The following is a 13,828-nucleotide window of genomic DNA, read 5'->3' as shown; positions in this document are numbered from 1 at the left end:
GGGGTGTGGTTCTGAAAAGGACGACCAGGGAGGTCTCACAGAAGAGGTGACATGTGAGTAGAAACATGCCGGAGGAAGAGAGCAAGCCAGGTGACAGCTGCAGGAACCATGTTCCAGGTGAGGGGAGGAGCCAGCAAAGCACTGAGGGGCGAGGTGCCTGGGCTTTTCAAGGGACAGCGCAGCTGGGGCAATACTGAGGGGACAGGGGAGGGTGATGGCGGACAATCTCCATGGATTTGTGCACGCCTTGGAGCTTTTGTTCCAGATCATCTCTTCAGAAGAGTTTGTGCTGTGAACAGCTTTGGAAAAGGGAGAGTGTCTCCCCCAGGTGGAGGGCAGATTTACTTGCCACCCAGTACAATAGGAGGGTTCCATTCCTGCTCGGGGCACATATGGGAGGCAACAGATAGATGTTTCTCTCTCTCATCTCTCTCTCTCCTCCCTTTCCTCTCTCTCTAAAATCAATGAACATATCCTTGCAGGGCGAGGGCCGGGTGGATCTGCTGGCAGTGTGTTGTGCTCGGGGCTCCTCCTCCTCCGCCTTCACGCTGCCCCCCACCCCCAACCCCGGGACTGGGCGGGCAACGGGAGCACGGCACACGGCACTTGTGCTTCTGGCTGTGCTGTAATAAAGTCCTTTGTCTCTGACCCTAGAGTCACTGTTTTCTGCCAGTGTCCTTAAAACAAACTTGTTGGCAAACTAAGTTGTGAGTTATGAGTAGGGTAAAATCTTAGACCCTTCCTAGTTCTTGACAGAGGGTCCAGGCCAGAGACAAAGAGAATGAGTGAACAAATGAGTGAATGAATGAGCTGGGACGTAAAGCGCGTATCTCCTTAAGTACATGGCATTCACAATAGACAGTTCTCAGGGCAGGTGCAAACGCACAGCTGGTCACGGCCTTAGGGCGAAACAGGCCCCAGGGCGATGCACAGAAAAACCAGACAGCGGGCTCTGCGGCACACGGCAGGGAGAAGCCCATAGCAGTGCCTTCGCAGCTGCTGCCGCCCTCCCTAAGCCGATGCGAGGTGAGGTGGGAGGGCTGACGGCTGGAGGAAGGCTGAAGTAAGTGGGATTCAGAGGAGGATGTGGAGAAGCCTGGCCCAGGCTCAGTGTTTCACAATGAAGATCCCAGGCTCCGACCATCGCCCGCCCGCCCCAGCACCCCAGCCCCTCACTGCTGACCCCTAGGGCAGGCTGTCCAGTCAGAAAAACCACCACCCAGACCTCCCAGTGGCCTCGCCTTCCAGACCGAAACCCAGGAGGAGAGACATGGAGTTTCCCAGAACTGCACCTCTGCCCCCCTCCGGTCCTTGGCCCACCACCCTGGCATGGAGAGAAGGGACCTTCTGAGCCTGCCACGTCCCCGTGCCCCACGTCAGTCCACTTTCTTCTCCTCCCACCACTGCTGCGTCACACACCCCGGGTTTCAGGGGCAGAGGCTATTTCCAGGACGCTGGCCCTTTTTCTCCACTGAGACAGCCCTATTTGCCAGACCACACACCTGGTTCTCTGGTTCAGAGCCTGCGATTAGTAGGCTCAGGAGGGGAGAAGGGAGAGCAAGGGCAGCTCTCGGAGCTCTGAGAAGGTTCCTGCAACCCTTGACCCTCTTCCCATGAGGCCCACTTGAGCTTCCCACATCCTGAGGGGCCGGGGAGGTGAGGGCCCAGCTGCCTTGTGGCTGTCCCCTGTGGATGGGGCTGGCCCATTTCCTCCTCGATGTCTGCCAATAGCTGGGAAGGAAACACCTGGATGTTGGGAAGCCAGTCTGAGGGTGAGGGGACAGCATTGTTCCCAGGGCCAGGGAGACAGGACGGAGACCGGGAAGCCGCGGGATCAGATGGTGATGATTGCAGCCTGGCACGTACGTTCACCACGTTAGATGACAGAGATGAGCGGCATGGGCTAGGGGCTTAAAGCCTTTGTGCCTCAATTTCCATAGCTTTTGTTAGGAGACCTAACAATAACACCTATTCATAGGTTACTGTGAAGACTAAATGGGGTGATATTCAGCCCTGACCTGCGTGGCTCAGTTGGTCAAAGTGTCACCCTGCAAAGTGAAACTCGCTGGTTTGATTCCTGATCAGGTCACATGACTGGTTGCAGGCCAGGTCCCTCGCGTGCAAGAGGCAACCAATCAATGTTGTTTCTCTCACACATGGATGTTTCTTTCCCTCTCTTTCTTTCTCCCTTCCCCTCTCTCTAAAAATAATTTTTAAAAATAAGATTTTTAAAAACCTCTTAAAGCCAAATAAAGAAATAGAAGAGGCCCTTGCCCGTATGTCTTCCATAAACTCTACAATCTAGTGGCCAAACTGAACCTATTCTTTCCTTCAACACCCACGGCCACACCCACGTCCCTCCTCCGGGGGTCTCTTCCCGCTGCCCTAACCCAGATGCCTGGCACCTCACATTTCCGCACAAACCATCTGCCTCCCTCGAGGCTCAGGCGCACCTTCCGCCAAGCCCTTCCGGTTCCCACATCCAGAGGCCTCTCTCCACCTTTGCACACACCTTGCCCGGGGCTCTGGCGCATCTGACTTTCTATGCCAGCTTCTGAAGGATGGAGCCCTTGCCCTGGCTGCACTCTGGCATTGGTTGCACACGTAGAAGATGCTTGACCCACGTGTGTGGGGAGAAAGGCCAGATTGGTCCCCGTGGCTGCACTTTCTGCAGGAGAGTGATGGATAGGTGACATTCTACAAGGGGTGCAGAAAGGGAGCCAGAAGGTTCATTCCGAGTTGCGTACCTACCCTGTAATCTTTGACAAATGGCTTCATCTCTCTAAACCCTAGTCTCCTGACCTATAAGATGGGCATTAAAATACATATCCAGCCTACTTCCAATTGCTCATGAGAGTCCAACAGGATACTGAGTGTGCTCTACAGCACTGAGCGTGTATAATTCCTCTTCTTATCGGCGCCTGCAGGGTTCGGGAAAGAAAGAAGTCCTCCCACAGGCTGCTATGTCTTCTCTTCTTGTGACTATGGGCTGAACAAGCTTAATGTGGCACAGTGGTCCTAGAAGCCACCAGATCTAAGAAACCTTCTTAGAAGATTATTGGGCCATGGGTTCCTGAGAGCCAGGGCTGTCTCGTGCCTTCACAGGACCCTTTCCAGCGTCCCTCCCCCAGGCAGCCCCATCTGCTCTGCTCAGATCTGCCTCTTCTACTCCCTCCTTAGGGACCCCACTCAGGCCAGCACCTACCTTGGCTCAGCTGCTGCAGCTTGGCTCCCCAAGTCTCCGGCCAGTTAGCTCCTGCCCTGGGAGGCTGCCAGCCCCAGAGAACCCGATGTGTTACAGGAGCCCAGACTGGTGTTTTCAGCCTCAGCCGCAGTCTCTAGGTCTGCAGAGAAAAGCCCAGTGCTGAATGGGCCAGGTCTGTCCCCTCCTCTTCCTTCCCCTTCCCCACAGGCCTCAAAGTTCCTCCCAGAACACATCCTGCTGCGAGGCTGTTCTGTGGCCACCCGTGGTCACCGGAGGTTCTTTATTCTGACTGGGTGGGAGGTAGGCACCTCGAGTGGGTCCTGCTAGTGTTGGCAGGACAGTGAAGCAGCGCCCTGACCTCTGGCCTGCACTCCAGACCACCCCCACCTCTGGACGCTCAAGCCCTCAAGCACCTCCAGCTCAGTGAGTCCAAACCCCGCTTGTCATTTCCCCTCTAAACCCACTTTCCTGCTCCTCACCTCAGAATCTGCAACCTGAGTGTCAACCTTACACTTCCAGCTCCCTCCCCCTCTCACAGCTACACGGGACCAAGTCCCGTCAGTACCTCTTGGATCCACCTGTTTTGCCCCCTCTCCCCCATTGCGGCTTCCTCAGACCATCATCATCTTCTGCTAAATTACGGGAGCAACCTGATGTCCCCCTCTCATGCTGCCTCCCCCCATGGCCAGAGGCCTCTTGCTGATGGTGAGACAAAGCCCGATCACATGATACGTTCAGGGAGTCCCAATTACCTTCAAGAGAGCGGCCAAACTCCTTAGCGGGACTTGCACGGACCTTCTCAGTCCGGTCCGACTTGGACTCCCAACCTCAGGCTTTTATCCTATCCCGTCACTCTGACTCCTCCCCGAGGTCCTGAGTGACGGCAGCTCCTCAGGGACCCAGGCGTTCGCCTGGGCTGCGGGAGTCTCTTCGAAGCCCATCTCCTGGCTCACTCCTAGTCATCCTTTGTTCAGCAGAGACGAGTGAAAACAGAAGCCAGAGTGGCAGGAGGGAAAGTGGGGTGCCACAGATGCTGGGGGAGGAGAGAGTGTCAAGGAGACAAGGGCCAGCAGAGGGGACACAGGTGCAGAGCATGGAAAAGCATCTGCTGGCCTTGGCCACAGGGAGAGAGCTGCGCCGGGGAGCAGCTTGCCTGAGGGATGCCGTGTCTGCCAGCTTGTCCTAGTCTTTCTTTTCCTCACACTTGGAAGCCAAGCAATATTTTGGGGAATCTTCAACACATTTCTAGGCCTTTGTAAAGCACACAGATTCCTGTGCTCTCATCCATCTGGCCCGGTGGGTTAGACCGCAGTGTCCGCCGGCAGCAGTGTCTGATGGTCCGGACTCAGCTGCGCCTGAGACTCCGCAGCCCAGGTCTGCTTGGATTGTTCAACTGTGTGATCCAATACATCCTCTCCTTTTTTTCTTTTTTGATTGAGCCTGAGTTAGGTTTCTGTCACTTTTTCTGCAAGGGCTTGAATGCATTTTGTTCGTTTCCCAGAAGAGGACATTTGGGGAAAAACAAAAAGGAGTCCAGAAAGGGAAATGTTTTCAGTGGCTCTGCTTCTTTCCCAAGCGCACTTTTCTGTCCCTGGCATGTAACGGCATCACAGTCTGTTTTGCATCTTTGGATTACAGGTCTTATGTCACATGTCTGCCTTGTCCCTCTGCTTCCACAGCAACTCCTGCGAAAGCAGAGAATGGGTCTTGTTCATTATTCTACTCATCATAGGATAAAAGAAGGTTAAGAGAATGCTTGGCTCATAAAACAAAGTAAATGGATGAATGGGTGCGTGGAGGGAAGGAGGGAGGGAGGAGTGAAATGTATAAGGACCAAGGACTCATCTCCATGTGCTGAAAGCTCAGCAGTTGGGGGGCAGCGTGACCATTCTTATCAGCCTCGGTCTAACTGAAACGGAAATCACAAGCCGATGTCGCCTCTTGCGACTGCAGGGCTCCTCTTATCGTTGGCGTCTGTCTGTAACTCCACTGGGTGGGGTAGCCACAGCCGAGCGACAGCTCTGGGGCGTCCGCAGCAGGGAGGAGCCAAGCCTCCCTCTCAGCTTCCTCTCTCTGCCCCGGGCCTTCGGGAGGCTTCCTGTGACTTGCCCTGGGGCTGTGCAGTTGCTGACCCTTCCTGCAGACCCTCCGGCCCACCCTCACTCCTCTTTCCAGGGCAGTCCCGCCCAGTCCCTTCCAGTCAGACAAATACATCTTGTCTGTCATTTTTTTAAATTTTTCAGTTACAGTTCACATTCAATATTATTCTATATTAGTTTCAGGTGTACAGCATTGTGGTTAGGAAATCCTATACTTCACACCGGGCACCACACATAGTTACCGCAATATTATTGACTAGATTCCCTGTGCTGCACTTTATCAATTTTTATTCCTGAATCCCTTCAACCTTTTTCACCCAGTCCCCAACCCTCATCCCCTCTGGCAGCCATCGGTCTATTCTCTGTGTCTATGAGTCTATTTCTGTTTTGTTTGTTCATTTGCTCTTTGGGTTACACACTCGAGTGAAGTCCTGTGTGGGTTGCTGTTCTCTGACTGACTTATCTCACTTGGCACAGTGCCCGCTAGGTCCATGCACGCTGACACAAATGGTAAGATTTCATTCTTTTTTTATGGCTGAGGAATATTCCATTGTACACATGTACCACTATTTTTTAAATATATATTTTATTGATTTATTTTTAGACAGAGAAGAAGAGAAACATCAGTGTGTGGTTGCCTCTCATGTGCCCTCTACTTGGGGACCTGGCCTGCAACCTGTGCATGTGTCCTGACTGGGACTTGAACCAGGGACACTTTGGTTCACAGGCCAGCACTCAGTCCAATGAGCCACACCAGCCAGGGCTATACCACTACTTTTTTATCCACTTGTCCATTGGTAGGTATCTGGGTTACTTCCATATCTTAGCTATTATAAATTGCACTGCAATGAACATGGGGGTGCATGTATTCTTATGAATTAATGTTTTGGGTTTCTTTGGATATATACCCAGAAGTAGAGTCACTGGGTCTTAAGGTGGTTCCATTTTAAATTTTTTGAGGATCTTCCATACTGTTTTCCACAGTGGCTGTACCAATCTCACCAAGAGTTGCATGAAGGTTCCCTTTTCTCCACATCCTCGCCAGTACTTATTCTTTGTTGATTTAGTGATGATGGCCATTCCGACAGATGTGAGGTGATGTCTCACTGTGGTTTTAATTTGCATTTCTCTGATGACCCAGTGTCAGATTTGAATTTGGATTCATTTAATTGCAGGTCTTGAGAACTGAAAAGGATCTAGTACTTTGTCTACTTAAAAATGTTTTTTAATTAAATCTTCACCTGAGGACATTTTTTTTCTTGCTTTTAGAGAGAAAGGAAGGGAGAGAAAGAAACATTGATGTGAGAGAGAAACACCAGCTGGTTGCCTCCAATACATATCCTGACCAGGGAGGGGTCCAACCCACAACCTAGGCATGTGCCCTGATCCGGTATAAAACTCGCAACCTTTCGGGTATGGGTTAAATACTTCCTCTAGAGAGAAGGACTCTTTTTGTTTGTTTATGTGGAAAATATATGTAACATAAAATTTATTATCTTAACCACGTTAAGTATCCAATTCAGCTGTTTAAAGTACATTCACATGGCTGTGCAGCGGTCAGCAGCGGTCAGTGCCATTTACCCCCAGCACTCTTCCTCTCGGACAGCTGAGACTCATCTGCGCCAGTGACTCCCCATGCCCCTCCCGAAGGCCCTGGCCCCCGCCACTCCCCTGTCCGTCCTTGAGAATATGACTACTCTGAGGAGGACTCGAGTAAGTGGAATCCCACAGTGTTCGTCTTTATTTGTGATTGGCTCGTTTCACTCAGCGCAACGTCCTCAAGGTCGATCCACGGTTTCAGAACGTCCTTCCTTGTCCGGGCTGAGTATTATTTTACACATATTTGTCTATCCATCCATCGGTCAATAGTCACTAAGAACTCTTTGTTCTTAAAATGTGTGCTAATGACATCACACCTAAAAAAATCGATAATTTCTCACTATTAAATACCTTGTCAGTGATACATTTCTCTGTTTGTATTAAGTATTTTAAACATTTGGTTTCCTTGAATCAGCATCCAAAAAAGCCCACGCATTGCATTTGGTCAATATTTTATATCTTGGAGCTTTTTGAGCAAATTAAAAAAAAAAGATTTTATTTACTTATTTTAGACAGAGGGGAAGGAAGAAGAGAGGGAAACTTCAATGTGTGGTTGCCTCTTGCATGCCCCCTTCTGGACACTTGACCTGGCCTGCAACCCAGGTATGTGCCCTGACTGGAAATTGAACCAGTGACCCTTTAGTTCACAGGCCAGCACTCAATCCACTGAGCCACACCAGCTAGGGCTGAGCAAATCTTTTGACCTTACTTTTTGATACTTAACACAAAGGTAGCATTTTATTTGTTTTTGTGTACATCTATCTCTTTAATTTTATAGTCCTTTCAAGTCTATTAAGATTCTACTCTGATTGTTATCCTAGTCTAGTGACAGTCTCAGAGAAGATCCCTAGCAGATCATAAAAACGCTCCATCTGTGCCTTTAATTTGAGTAATTTTTCAAAATATTGAGTAGCAGGTGATGGGGGTCAGAGCCCTGGGTCTAGCACTAGGGGACAGTGGTCCATTCAGCCCGCACCTCGTGGTGCGACTTGGCTGTGCCCCTGCTGGCATGCAACGTCACTTCATGCTTGTCCATCTCATTCCAAATTTCTTTTGTTTTGTATGTTGCTTGAGCTTTTTTTGTGCTGGATGTTTTGATAGATTCAAAATGAGGAGACCCCAAATCTGACTTTAAGAATAAATGAGCAATAAGGTGTATGTGAATAATAAACACACAGAAGAGTTCTGCGTGCCATAAAAATGCCATAGAGAAAAGGCGTGGTGGCTGTGGGAGTGACTTCCGCTACTTTATCAGAGCTAAGCCAAGTAGTTTGCCGAGCTGATTTATTTTACCACATTTGTTTCGCTTCAACATAATGAGGTTGTTTTTAGCGATCCCAAATTGCTCCGTGTATTCATGATTTTCTGTTCAAAGGGCTCGCAGACCATCTGATGGACAATGTTGTAGAACATGGAGCGGGAGACCTCGGATGCATGTCTTTCTTCTAGAATCCCACTGCCCTCTGTTTTGAATGTTGTGCTGTCTGGGACATTGGCATCACTCCATTACCTAGGCTGTTCCTGCAGACAGAGTAATCAAACTAATCTGATCCACATGCTCCAGGGATTTGTGATGGCAGAGATTGTCTTGCAAACCAGCAGGGAATGAAGGGGGACGAGGACGAAGGACTTTTGAGTGTGGCTCAAAGGAATCTGGCTGGACCAGGAGGATTTTTGTGAGGTGGAGTTTCCTGGGTGAGCCTTGGTGGTTGTTGCTCTGTGGGATTTCTGCTATTTCTCACTCCTGGCTTATTTAAAGGTGCTATCTTTAATTAAATTGGGTTCATCCTTATGCAGAGCTGCTCTGCCTTCCTTCCAAGTCTCAGTGTTCCCCCCGGGGTTTTGCCACAGCGTCCACACCCTTGTCCTGCTCCTCACGCTGCTGGGTGACCTCGCCCAGGCTGCTGCTTCCCGACCCACTGTACATAGACAACCCCTGTGGTTTTTATATTCCAGTTATAAATTTATTAATCAATTAATTTTTTTACAAATAATTAATATCAAACTCATATCTTTAAAAAATATATTCAGTGTAGCCAAGTTCTACTCTTTTTTATTTTAATTTTTCAGTTACAGTCGACGTTCAATTTTATATTAGTTTCAGGTGCACAGCGTAGTGGTTAGACCTTTAAATAGCTTATGAAGTGATTCCCCTGCTAGGTCTGGCACACACCTGACCTCATATGTAGTTATCACAGTATTTTTTATTATATTCCCTGTGTTGCCTGTACTCGACAGCCCCATGACCACTTTGTAACTGCCAATTTGTGCAGCCCCCATTTTCAGCAAGCCCCCAAACCGCCCACCCCAGTCTGGCAACCTTCAGTTTGTTTGCTGTAGCACAGCGTCTGTTTCTATTTTGTTTCTTTTGTGTTTTTTAGATGTCACATAAAACATTTGTTTTTTTCTGTCTGCCTTAATTCACTTAGCATAATACCTTCTAGGTCCCTCCATGTAACAAATGGTAACACTTCACCCTGTTTTTAAATATATTTTATTGATTATGCTATTATACTTGTCCCACATTTCCCTCCTTCATTCCCCTCTGCCCTGCACCCCCTCCACCCACATTCCCCCCTTTAGTTCATGTCCATGGGTTGTAAATATAAGTTTTTTGGCTTCTACATTTTCTATACTATTCCTAACCTCCCCCTGTCTATACCTAACAATTACACTTCTTATTTCCTGTATCTTTTCCCACCTTTCTCCCCGCTTCTCCTCCATGCTGATAACCCTCCATGTGATCTCCATTTCTGTGATTCTGTTCCTGTTCTAGTTGTTTGCTTAGTCTGTTTTTGTTTTTGTTTTTAGGTTTGGTTGTTGATAGGTGTGAGTTTGTTGTCATTTTACTGTTCATAGTTTTTGATCTTCTTCTTTTCCTTAGATGAGTCCCTTTAACATTTCAAATAATAAGGGCTTGGTAATGATGAACTCCAATAACTTGACCTGATCTGGAATGCACTTTATCTGTTCTTCCATTCTAAATGATAGCTTTGCTGGATAGAGTCACTTTGAATGTAGGTTTCTGCCTTTCATGATTTGGATACTTCTTTCCAGTCCCTTCTTGCCTTCAAGATTTCTTTTGAGAAATCAGCTAATAGTCTTATGGGAACGCTTTTGTAGGTAACTCTCTCCTTTTCTCTTGCTGCTTTTAAGATTCTGTGTGAGGTGGGGGGGCTCCTCCCACAGGGTCCCGCCCCCACCTCCCCGGCTGCCACAGATGAGAATAAGTCTACCAAGACTTGATCTGCTTGGGAAGGAAAGGTGGCCAATCTCTCAAAGGAGAACCGCCAAGAACATGTTCCTCGATGGGCTTATATTGGGTTTAATTTGCACAGGAATATAGGGTGTATACATAAAGCTCATCAGTCGTTGTCAGGCAGAAATGATCCAACAGTAAATAACGTTCAAAGAACTCCGAGGGCTTATTCTGAGTCAGGGTCAGATAGTTAAAGGGCCATAAAATTTTGGAGAACAAAGTCACTTCAGGTTTGGACCCTTATCATTTATTTTATTTTATTTTTAACTGTATAATTAATCTATAATTACATAAATTTCAGGCGTACGGCATTATGTTTTGGTATCTGTATCTCTGTTGCATGCTTACCACCCAAGCCTAGTTTTTTCCCTTCACCTTGTATTTGCCCCCTCTACCCGATTCACCCTCCACCACCTCCTTCTCCAGTGACCACCATTCTGCTGTTCGTATTGATGAGTTGATTTCTTCATGTTCTGTTAGTTTATTTGTTACTTGTTTTATATTTCCCATGTGAGTGAAACTTTACAGTTTTTGTCCTTTTGTGTCTGACATTTTGCACTCAGTATAACGCTCTCAGGATCCATCCACATTGTCATGAATCACAGTATTTCGTAGTTTTCATGGCTGGGTAACATCCCATTGTAGAAAGACCGAGTCTTCCTTTACCCTTTTATCCATCGATGGACTATAGGTTGTTTCTATGTCTTGGTTGTGGTAAATAAGGCTGCAGTGAGCACAGGGCTACTTCTGTCCTTACGAATAACTGTTTCCATGTTTTCAGGTAAATACACAGAAGCGGAATTGCTGGGTCATATGATAGAGTCTTGTTTTTAATTTTCTGAGGACTCTCCATGCTGTTTTCCGTGGTGGCTGCGCCAGTTCACACTCTTGCCGGCAGTGCATGTGCCCAAGGGCTCCCCCTTCCTTGTGTGTTCTCCCGCACCTGTGTTGCTTGTCTTTTTTTTCATACGCATTTTTTTATTGATTATGCCATTACAGTTGTTCTATCCCCCCTTCATTCCCCCCACCCTGCACCCCCCACCCCCACCATTCCCCCCTTTAGTTTATGACCATGTGTCTCAAGTTCTTTAGGTTCTATATTTCCCATACTATTCTTGCCCCCCTGTCTATTTTCTACCTACCATCTATGCTACTTATTTTCTGTACCTTCTTGCCCCTTCTTCTTCTCCCACTCCCGTGTTGCTAACCCTCCATGTGATCTTCATTTCTATGGTTCTACTCCTGATCTAGCTGTCCTCTTAGTTTGCTTTTGTTTTAGGTGTGGTTGTTAATAACTGTGAGTTGGCTGTCCTTTCACTGTTCATATTTTTTCTCTTCTTTTTCTTAGATAAGTCCCTTTAACATTTCATATAATAAGGGCTTGGTGATGATGAACTCCTTGAATTTGATCTTATCTGAGAAGCACTTTATCTGTCCTTCCATTCTAAATGGAAGTTTTGCTGGATAGAGTAATCTTGGTTGTAGGTCTTTGGTTTTCATGACTTGAATAACTCTTTCTAGCCCCTTCTTGCCTGGAAGGTCTCTTTTGAGAAATCCTCTGACAGTCTGATGGGAACTCCTTTGTAGGTGACTGTCCCCTTAGCTCTTGCTCCTTCTAAGATTCTCTCCTTCATTTTAATCTTGGCTAATGTAATGATGATGTGCCTTGGTGTGTTCCTTCTTGGGTCCAACTTCTTTGGGACTCTCTGAGCTTCCTGGATTTCCTGGAAGTCTATTTCCTTTGCCAGATTGGGGAAGTTCTCCTTTATTATTTGTTCAAATAAGTTTTCCACTGGTGGCTGTCCCTTTCCCCCTTCTGGTACCCCTATAGTTCGGATGTTGGAGCATTTAAAGATGTCCTGGAGGTTCCTAAGCCTCTCCTCATTTTTTAAAAATTCTTGTTTCTTCATTCTTTTCTGTTTGGTCATTTTTTTCTTCTTTCTGGTCCACTCCCTTGATTTGAGTCCCAGTTTCCTTTTTATCACTATTGGTCTCCTGTGCAATTCCCTTCATCTCAATTAGTTTAGCCTTCATATGTTCCTCTAATTTGTGACTGTAATCAACCAGTTCTGTGAGCATCCTGATCACCAGTGTTTTGAACTGTGCATCTGAAAGTTTTGCCACTTAGAGTTATTTGTCACTTAGTTTGTCACTTATTTGTCACAATTTCTTTGTCACTTAGAGTTATGAGCTCTGGGGCTTTGAGATCTTCTTGAGCCATTTTTGGTCTGTTCGCACCCGTTAAGTATGAGAAGTGGAGCCTCAGATGTTCACCAGGGCGGGGCCACCCATGTCACTGGGTTGTGATGCTGTATATGGGGGCAGGGTAAGGGTGGGGCAATGGTGGCCCCCTCTGTCGCCTCTCGCCGCTGGGGCCTGCTTGGTTTGGTCTCACCACCCACTCCCTCACTGGTCTATCTGCACAGGAATGTGGACCACAGTCAACCAGCCACCCTGTGCCCTCACTGGTTCTGCTGGTTGCTCACTGGGTTGCTCACTTGGTCCACTCGTTGCAACCCCACGCCTGGGATCTGTGCGCCTGAGTCCGTCTGACTGAGATTTCCTGTGCAACCCCGCTCCGCCTGCTGCTGGCTTCACCCCTCTTACCGGTCATGCTGAAGAATTTGTTGTTATCAGACTTCCGAAAAGTTCAATTTTCTGTGTTCTGGCTGTTTTCTGTTGCTAATATTTTGTTGTCTCTAAACTTGGTTGTGTGAGAAAACACAGCGTCTCCACCTATGCCTCCATCTTGGCAGAAGTCTCTGTTGCTTCTGGACCCTTATCACTTAAATTGAGGGTATTAGCAAAATAGCTTTCATAGAATGTTATGCATTCTTTCTTATCTCTGATCACCCTAAGGAACCCGCCCTTTCCAGAACAGGGCCACACTCACCTCTTGCATTGTTTCAGGCTTAAGGTCTCCTACATTGTTTTAGGCTTAAGTCAGGCAGGGGAGGTAAGGCAGCCAAGAGATTAGGAGACTTCTTGCTGACAGAATAAGGGCTCAGGTTATATTAAAGCTGAGGGGCAAGAGTCCATCACTCTCTTTTTTTTATAGCTCCCCAAATCCTTCCCCGAGAGCCCCTTTCTGACCATGCCTGTCTTAGGTTGTCCCTTTGAGGAATCTTACCCATCATTGGCTAACTGGTCATCTACTCGGGCCAAGCAGGGTGAAGTAACGGGGGGGGCAGAGGCACTGCCCCTGCAAAGAAGATAAGATTTGTCTCCTAAGTGGCTTGTGGTCCCAAAGTCTTTTCACTTAGCCTTTGCCATGGGGGATTATAGCTACTTAAACTAGGCAGTGCAGTTCCCAACTTCTCTCCTTATCTTTAATTTTGGCTAATGTAAGTATGATGTGTCTTGGTGTGTGCTTCCTTGGGTCCAACTTTTTTGGGATTCTCTGATCTTCCTGGAAGTCTATTTCCTTTGCCAGATTAAGGACGTTCCCCTTCATTATTATTTCTAATAAGTTTTCATTTTCTTGCTCTTCCTCTTTTTCTTCTGGCACCCCTATGATTCAGATGTTGGAATGCTTAAAGTTGTCCTTGCGGTTCCTAAGCCTCTGCTCATTTTTTGAATTCTTCTTTCTTCATTCTGCTCTGGTTCAATGTTTATTTTTTCCTTCTGGTCCAAACTGCTGATCTGAGTCCCGGTTTCCTTTCTGTC

General features: G+C 47.6%; 1 protein-coding gene across 3 annotated transcripts in view; it reads right to left on the bottom strand.

Annotated features, from left to right (window-relative positions):
- Positions 1-3,372, bottom strand: part of PIK3R6 (phosphoinositide-3-kinase regulatory subunit 6) — a 50,588-nt gene extending 47,216 nt beyond the window's left edge. For 2 of the 3 annotated variants that reach the window (XM_053672714.1, XM_053672716.1), the window contains exon 1: positions 3,206-3,372. The gene's annotated coding sequence lies outside the window, so the exon portion shown is untranslated. Of the gene's footprint in view, positions 1-2,838; positions 2,858-3,205 lie in introns of those variants that run through there. The other variant, XM_053672715.1, reaches the window with a different exon arrangement.
- Between the last annotated feature and the right edge of the window lie 10,456 nt (positions 3,373-13,828).

This window comes from Artibeus jamaicensis, unplaced genomic scaffold (assembly GCF_021234435.1).
Source record: "Artibeus jamaicensis isolate MK-2021 breed Jamaican fruit bat unplaced genomic scaffold, CSHL_Jam_final contig_781, whole genome shotgun sequence".
Lineage (NCBI taxonomy): Eukaryota > Metazoa > Chordata > Mammalia > Chiroptera > Phyllostomidae > Artibeus > Artibeus jamaicensis.
This window is presented reverse-complemented; position numbering and strand designations above follow the sequence as displayed.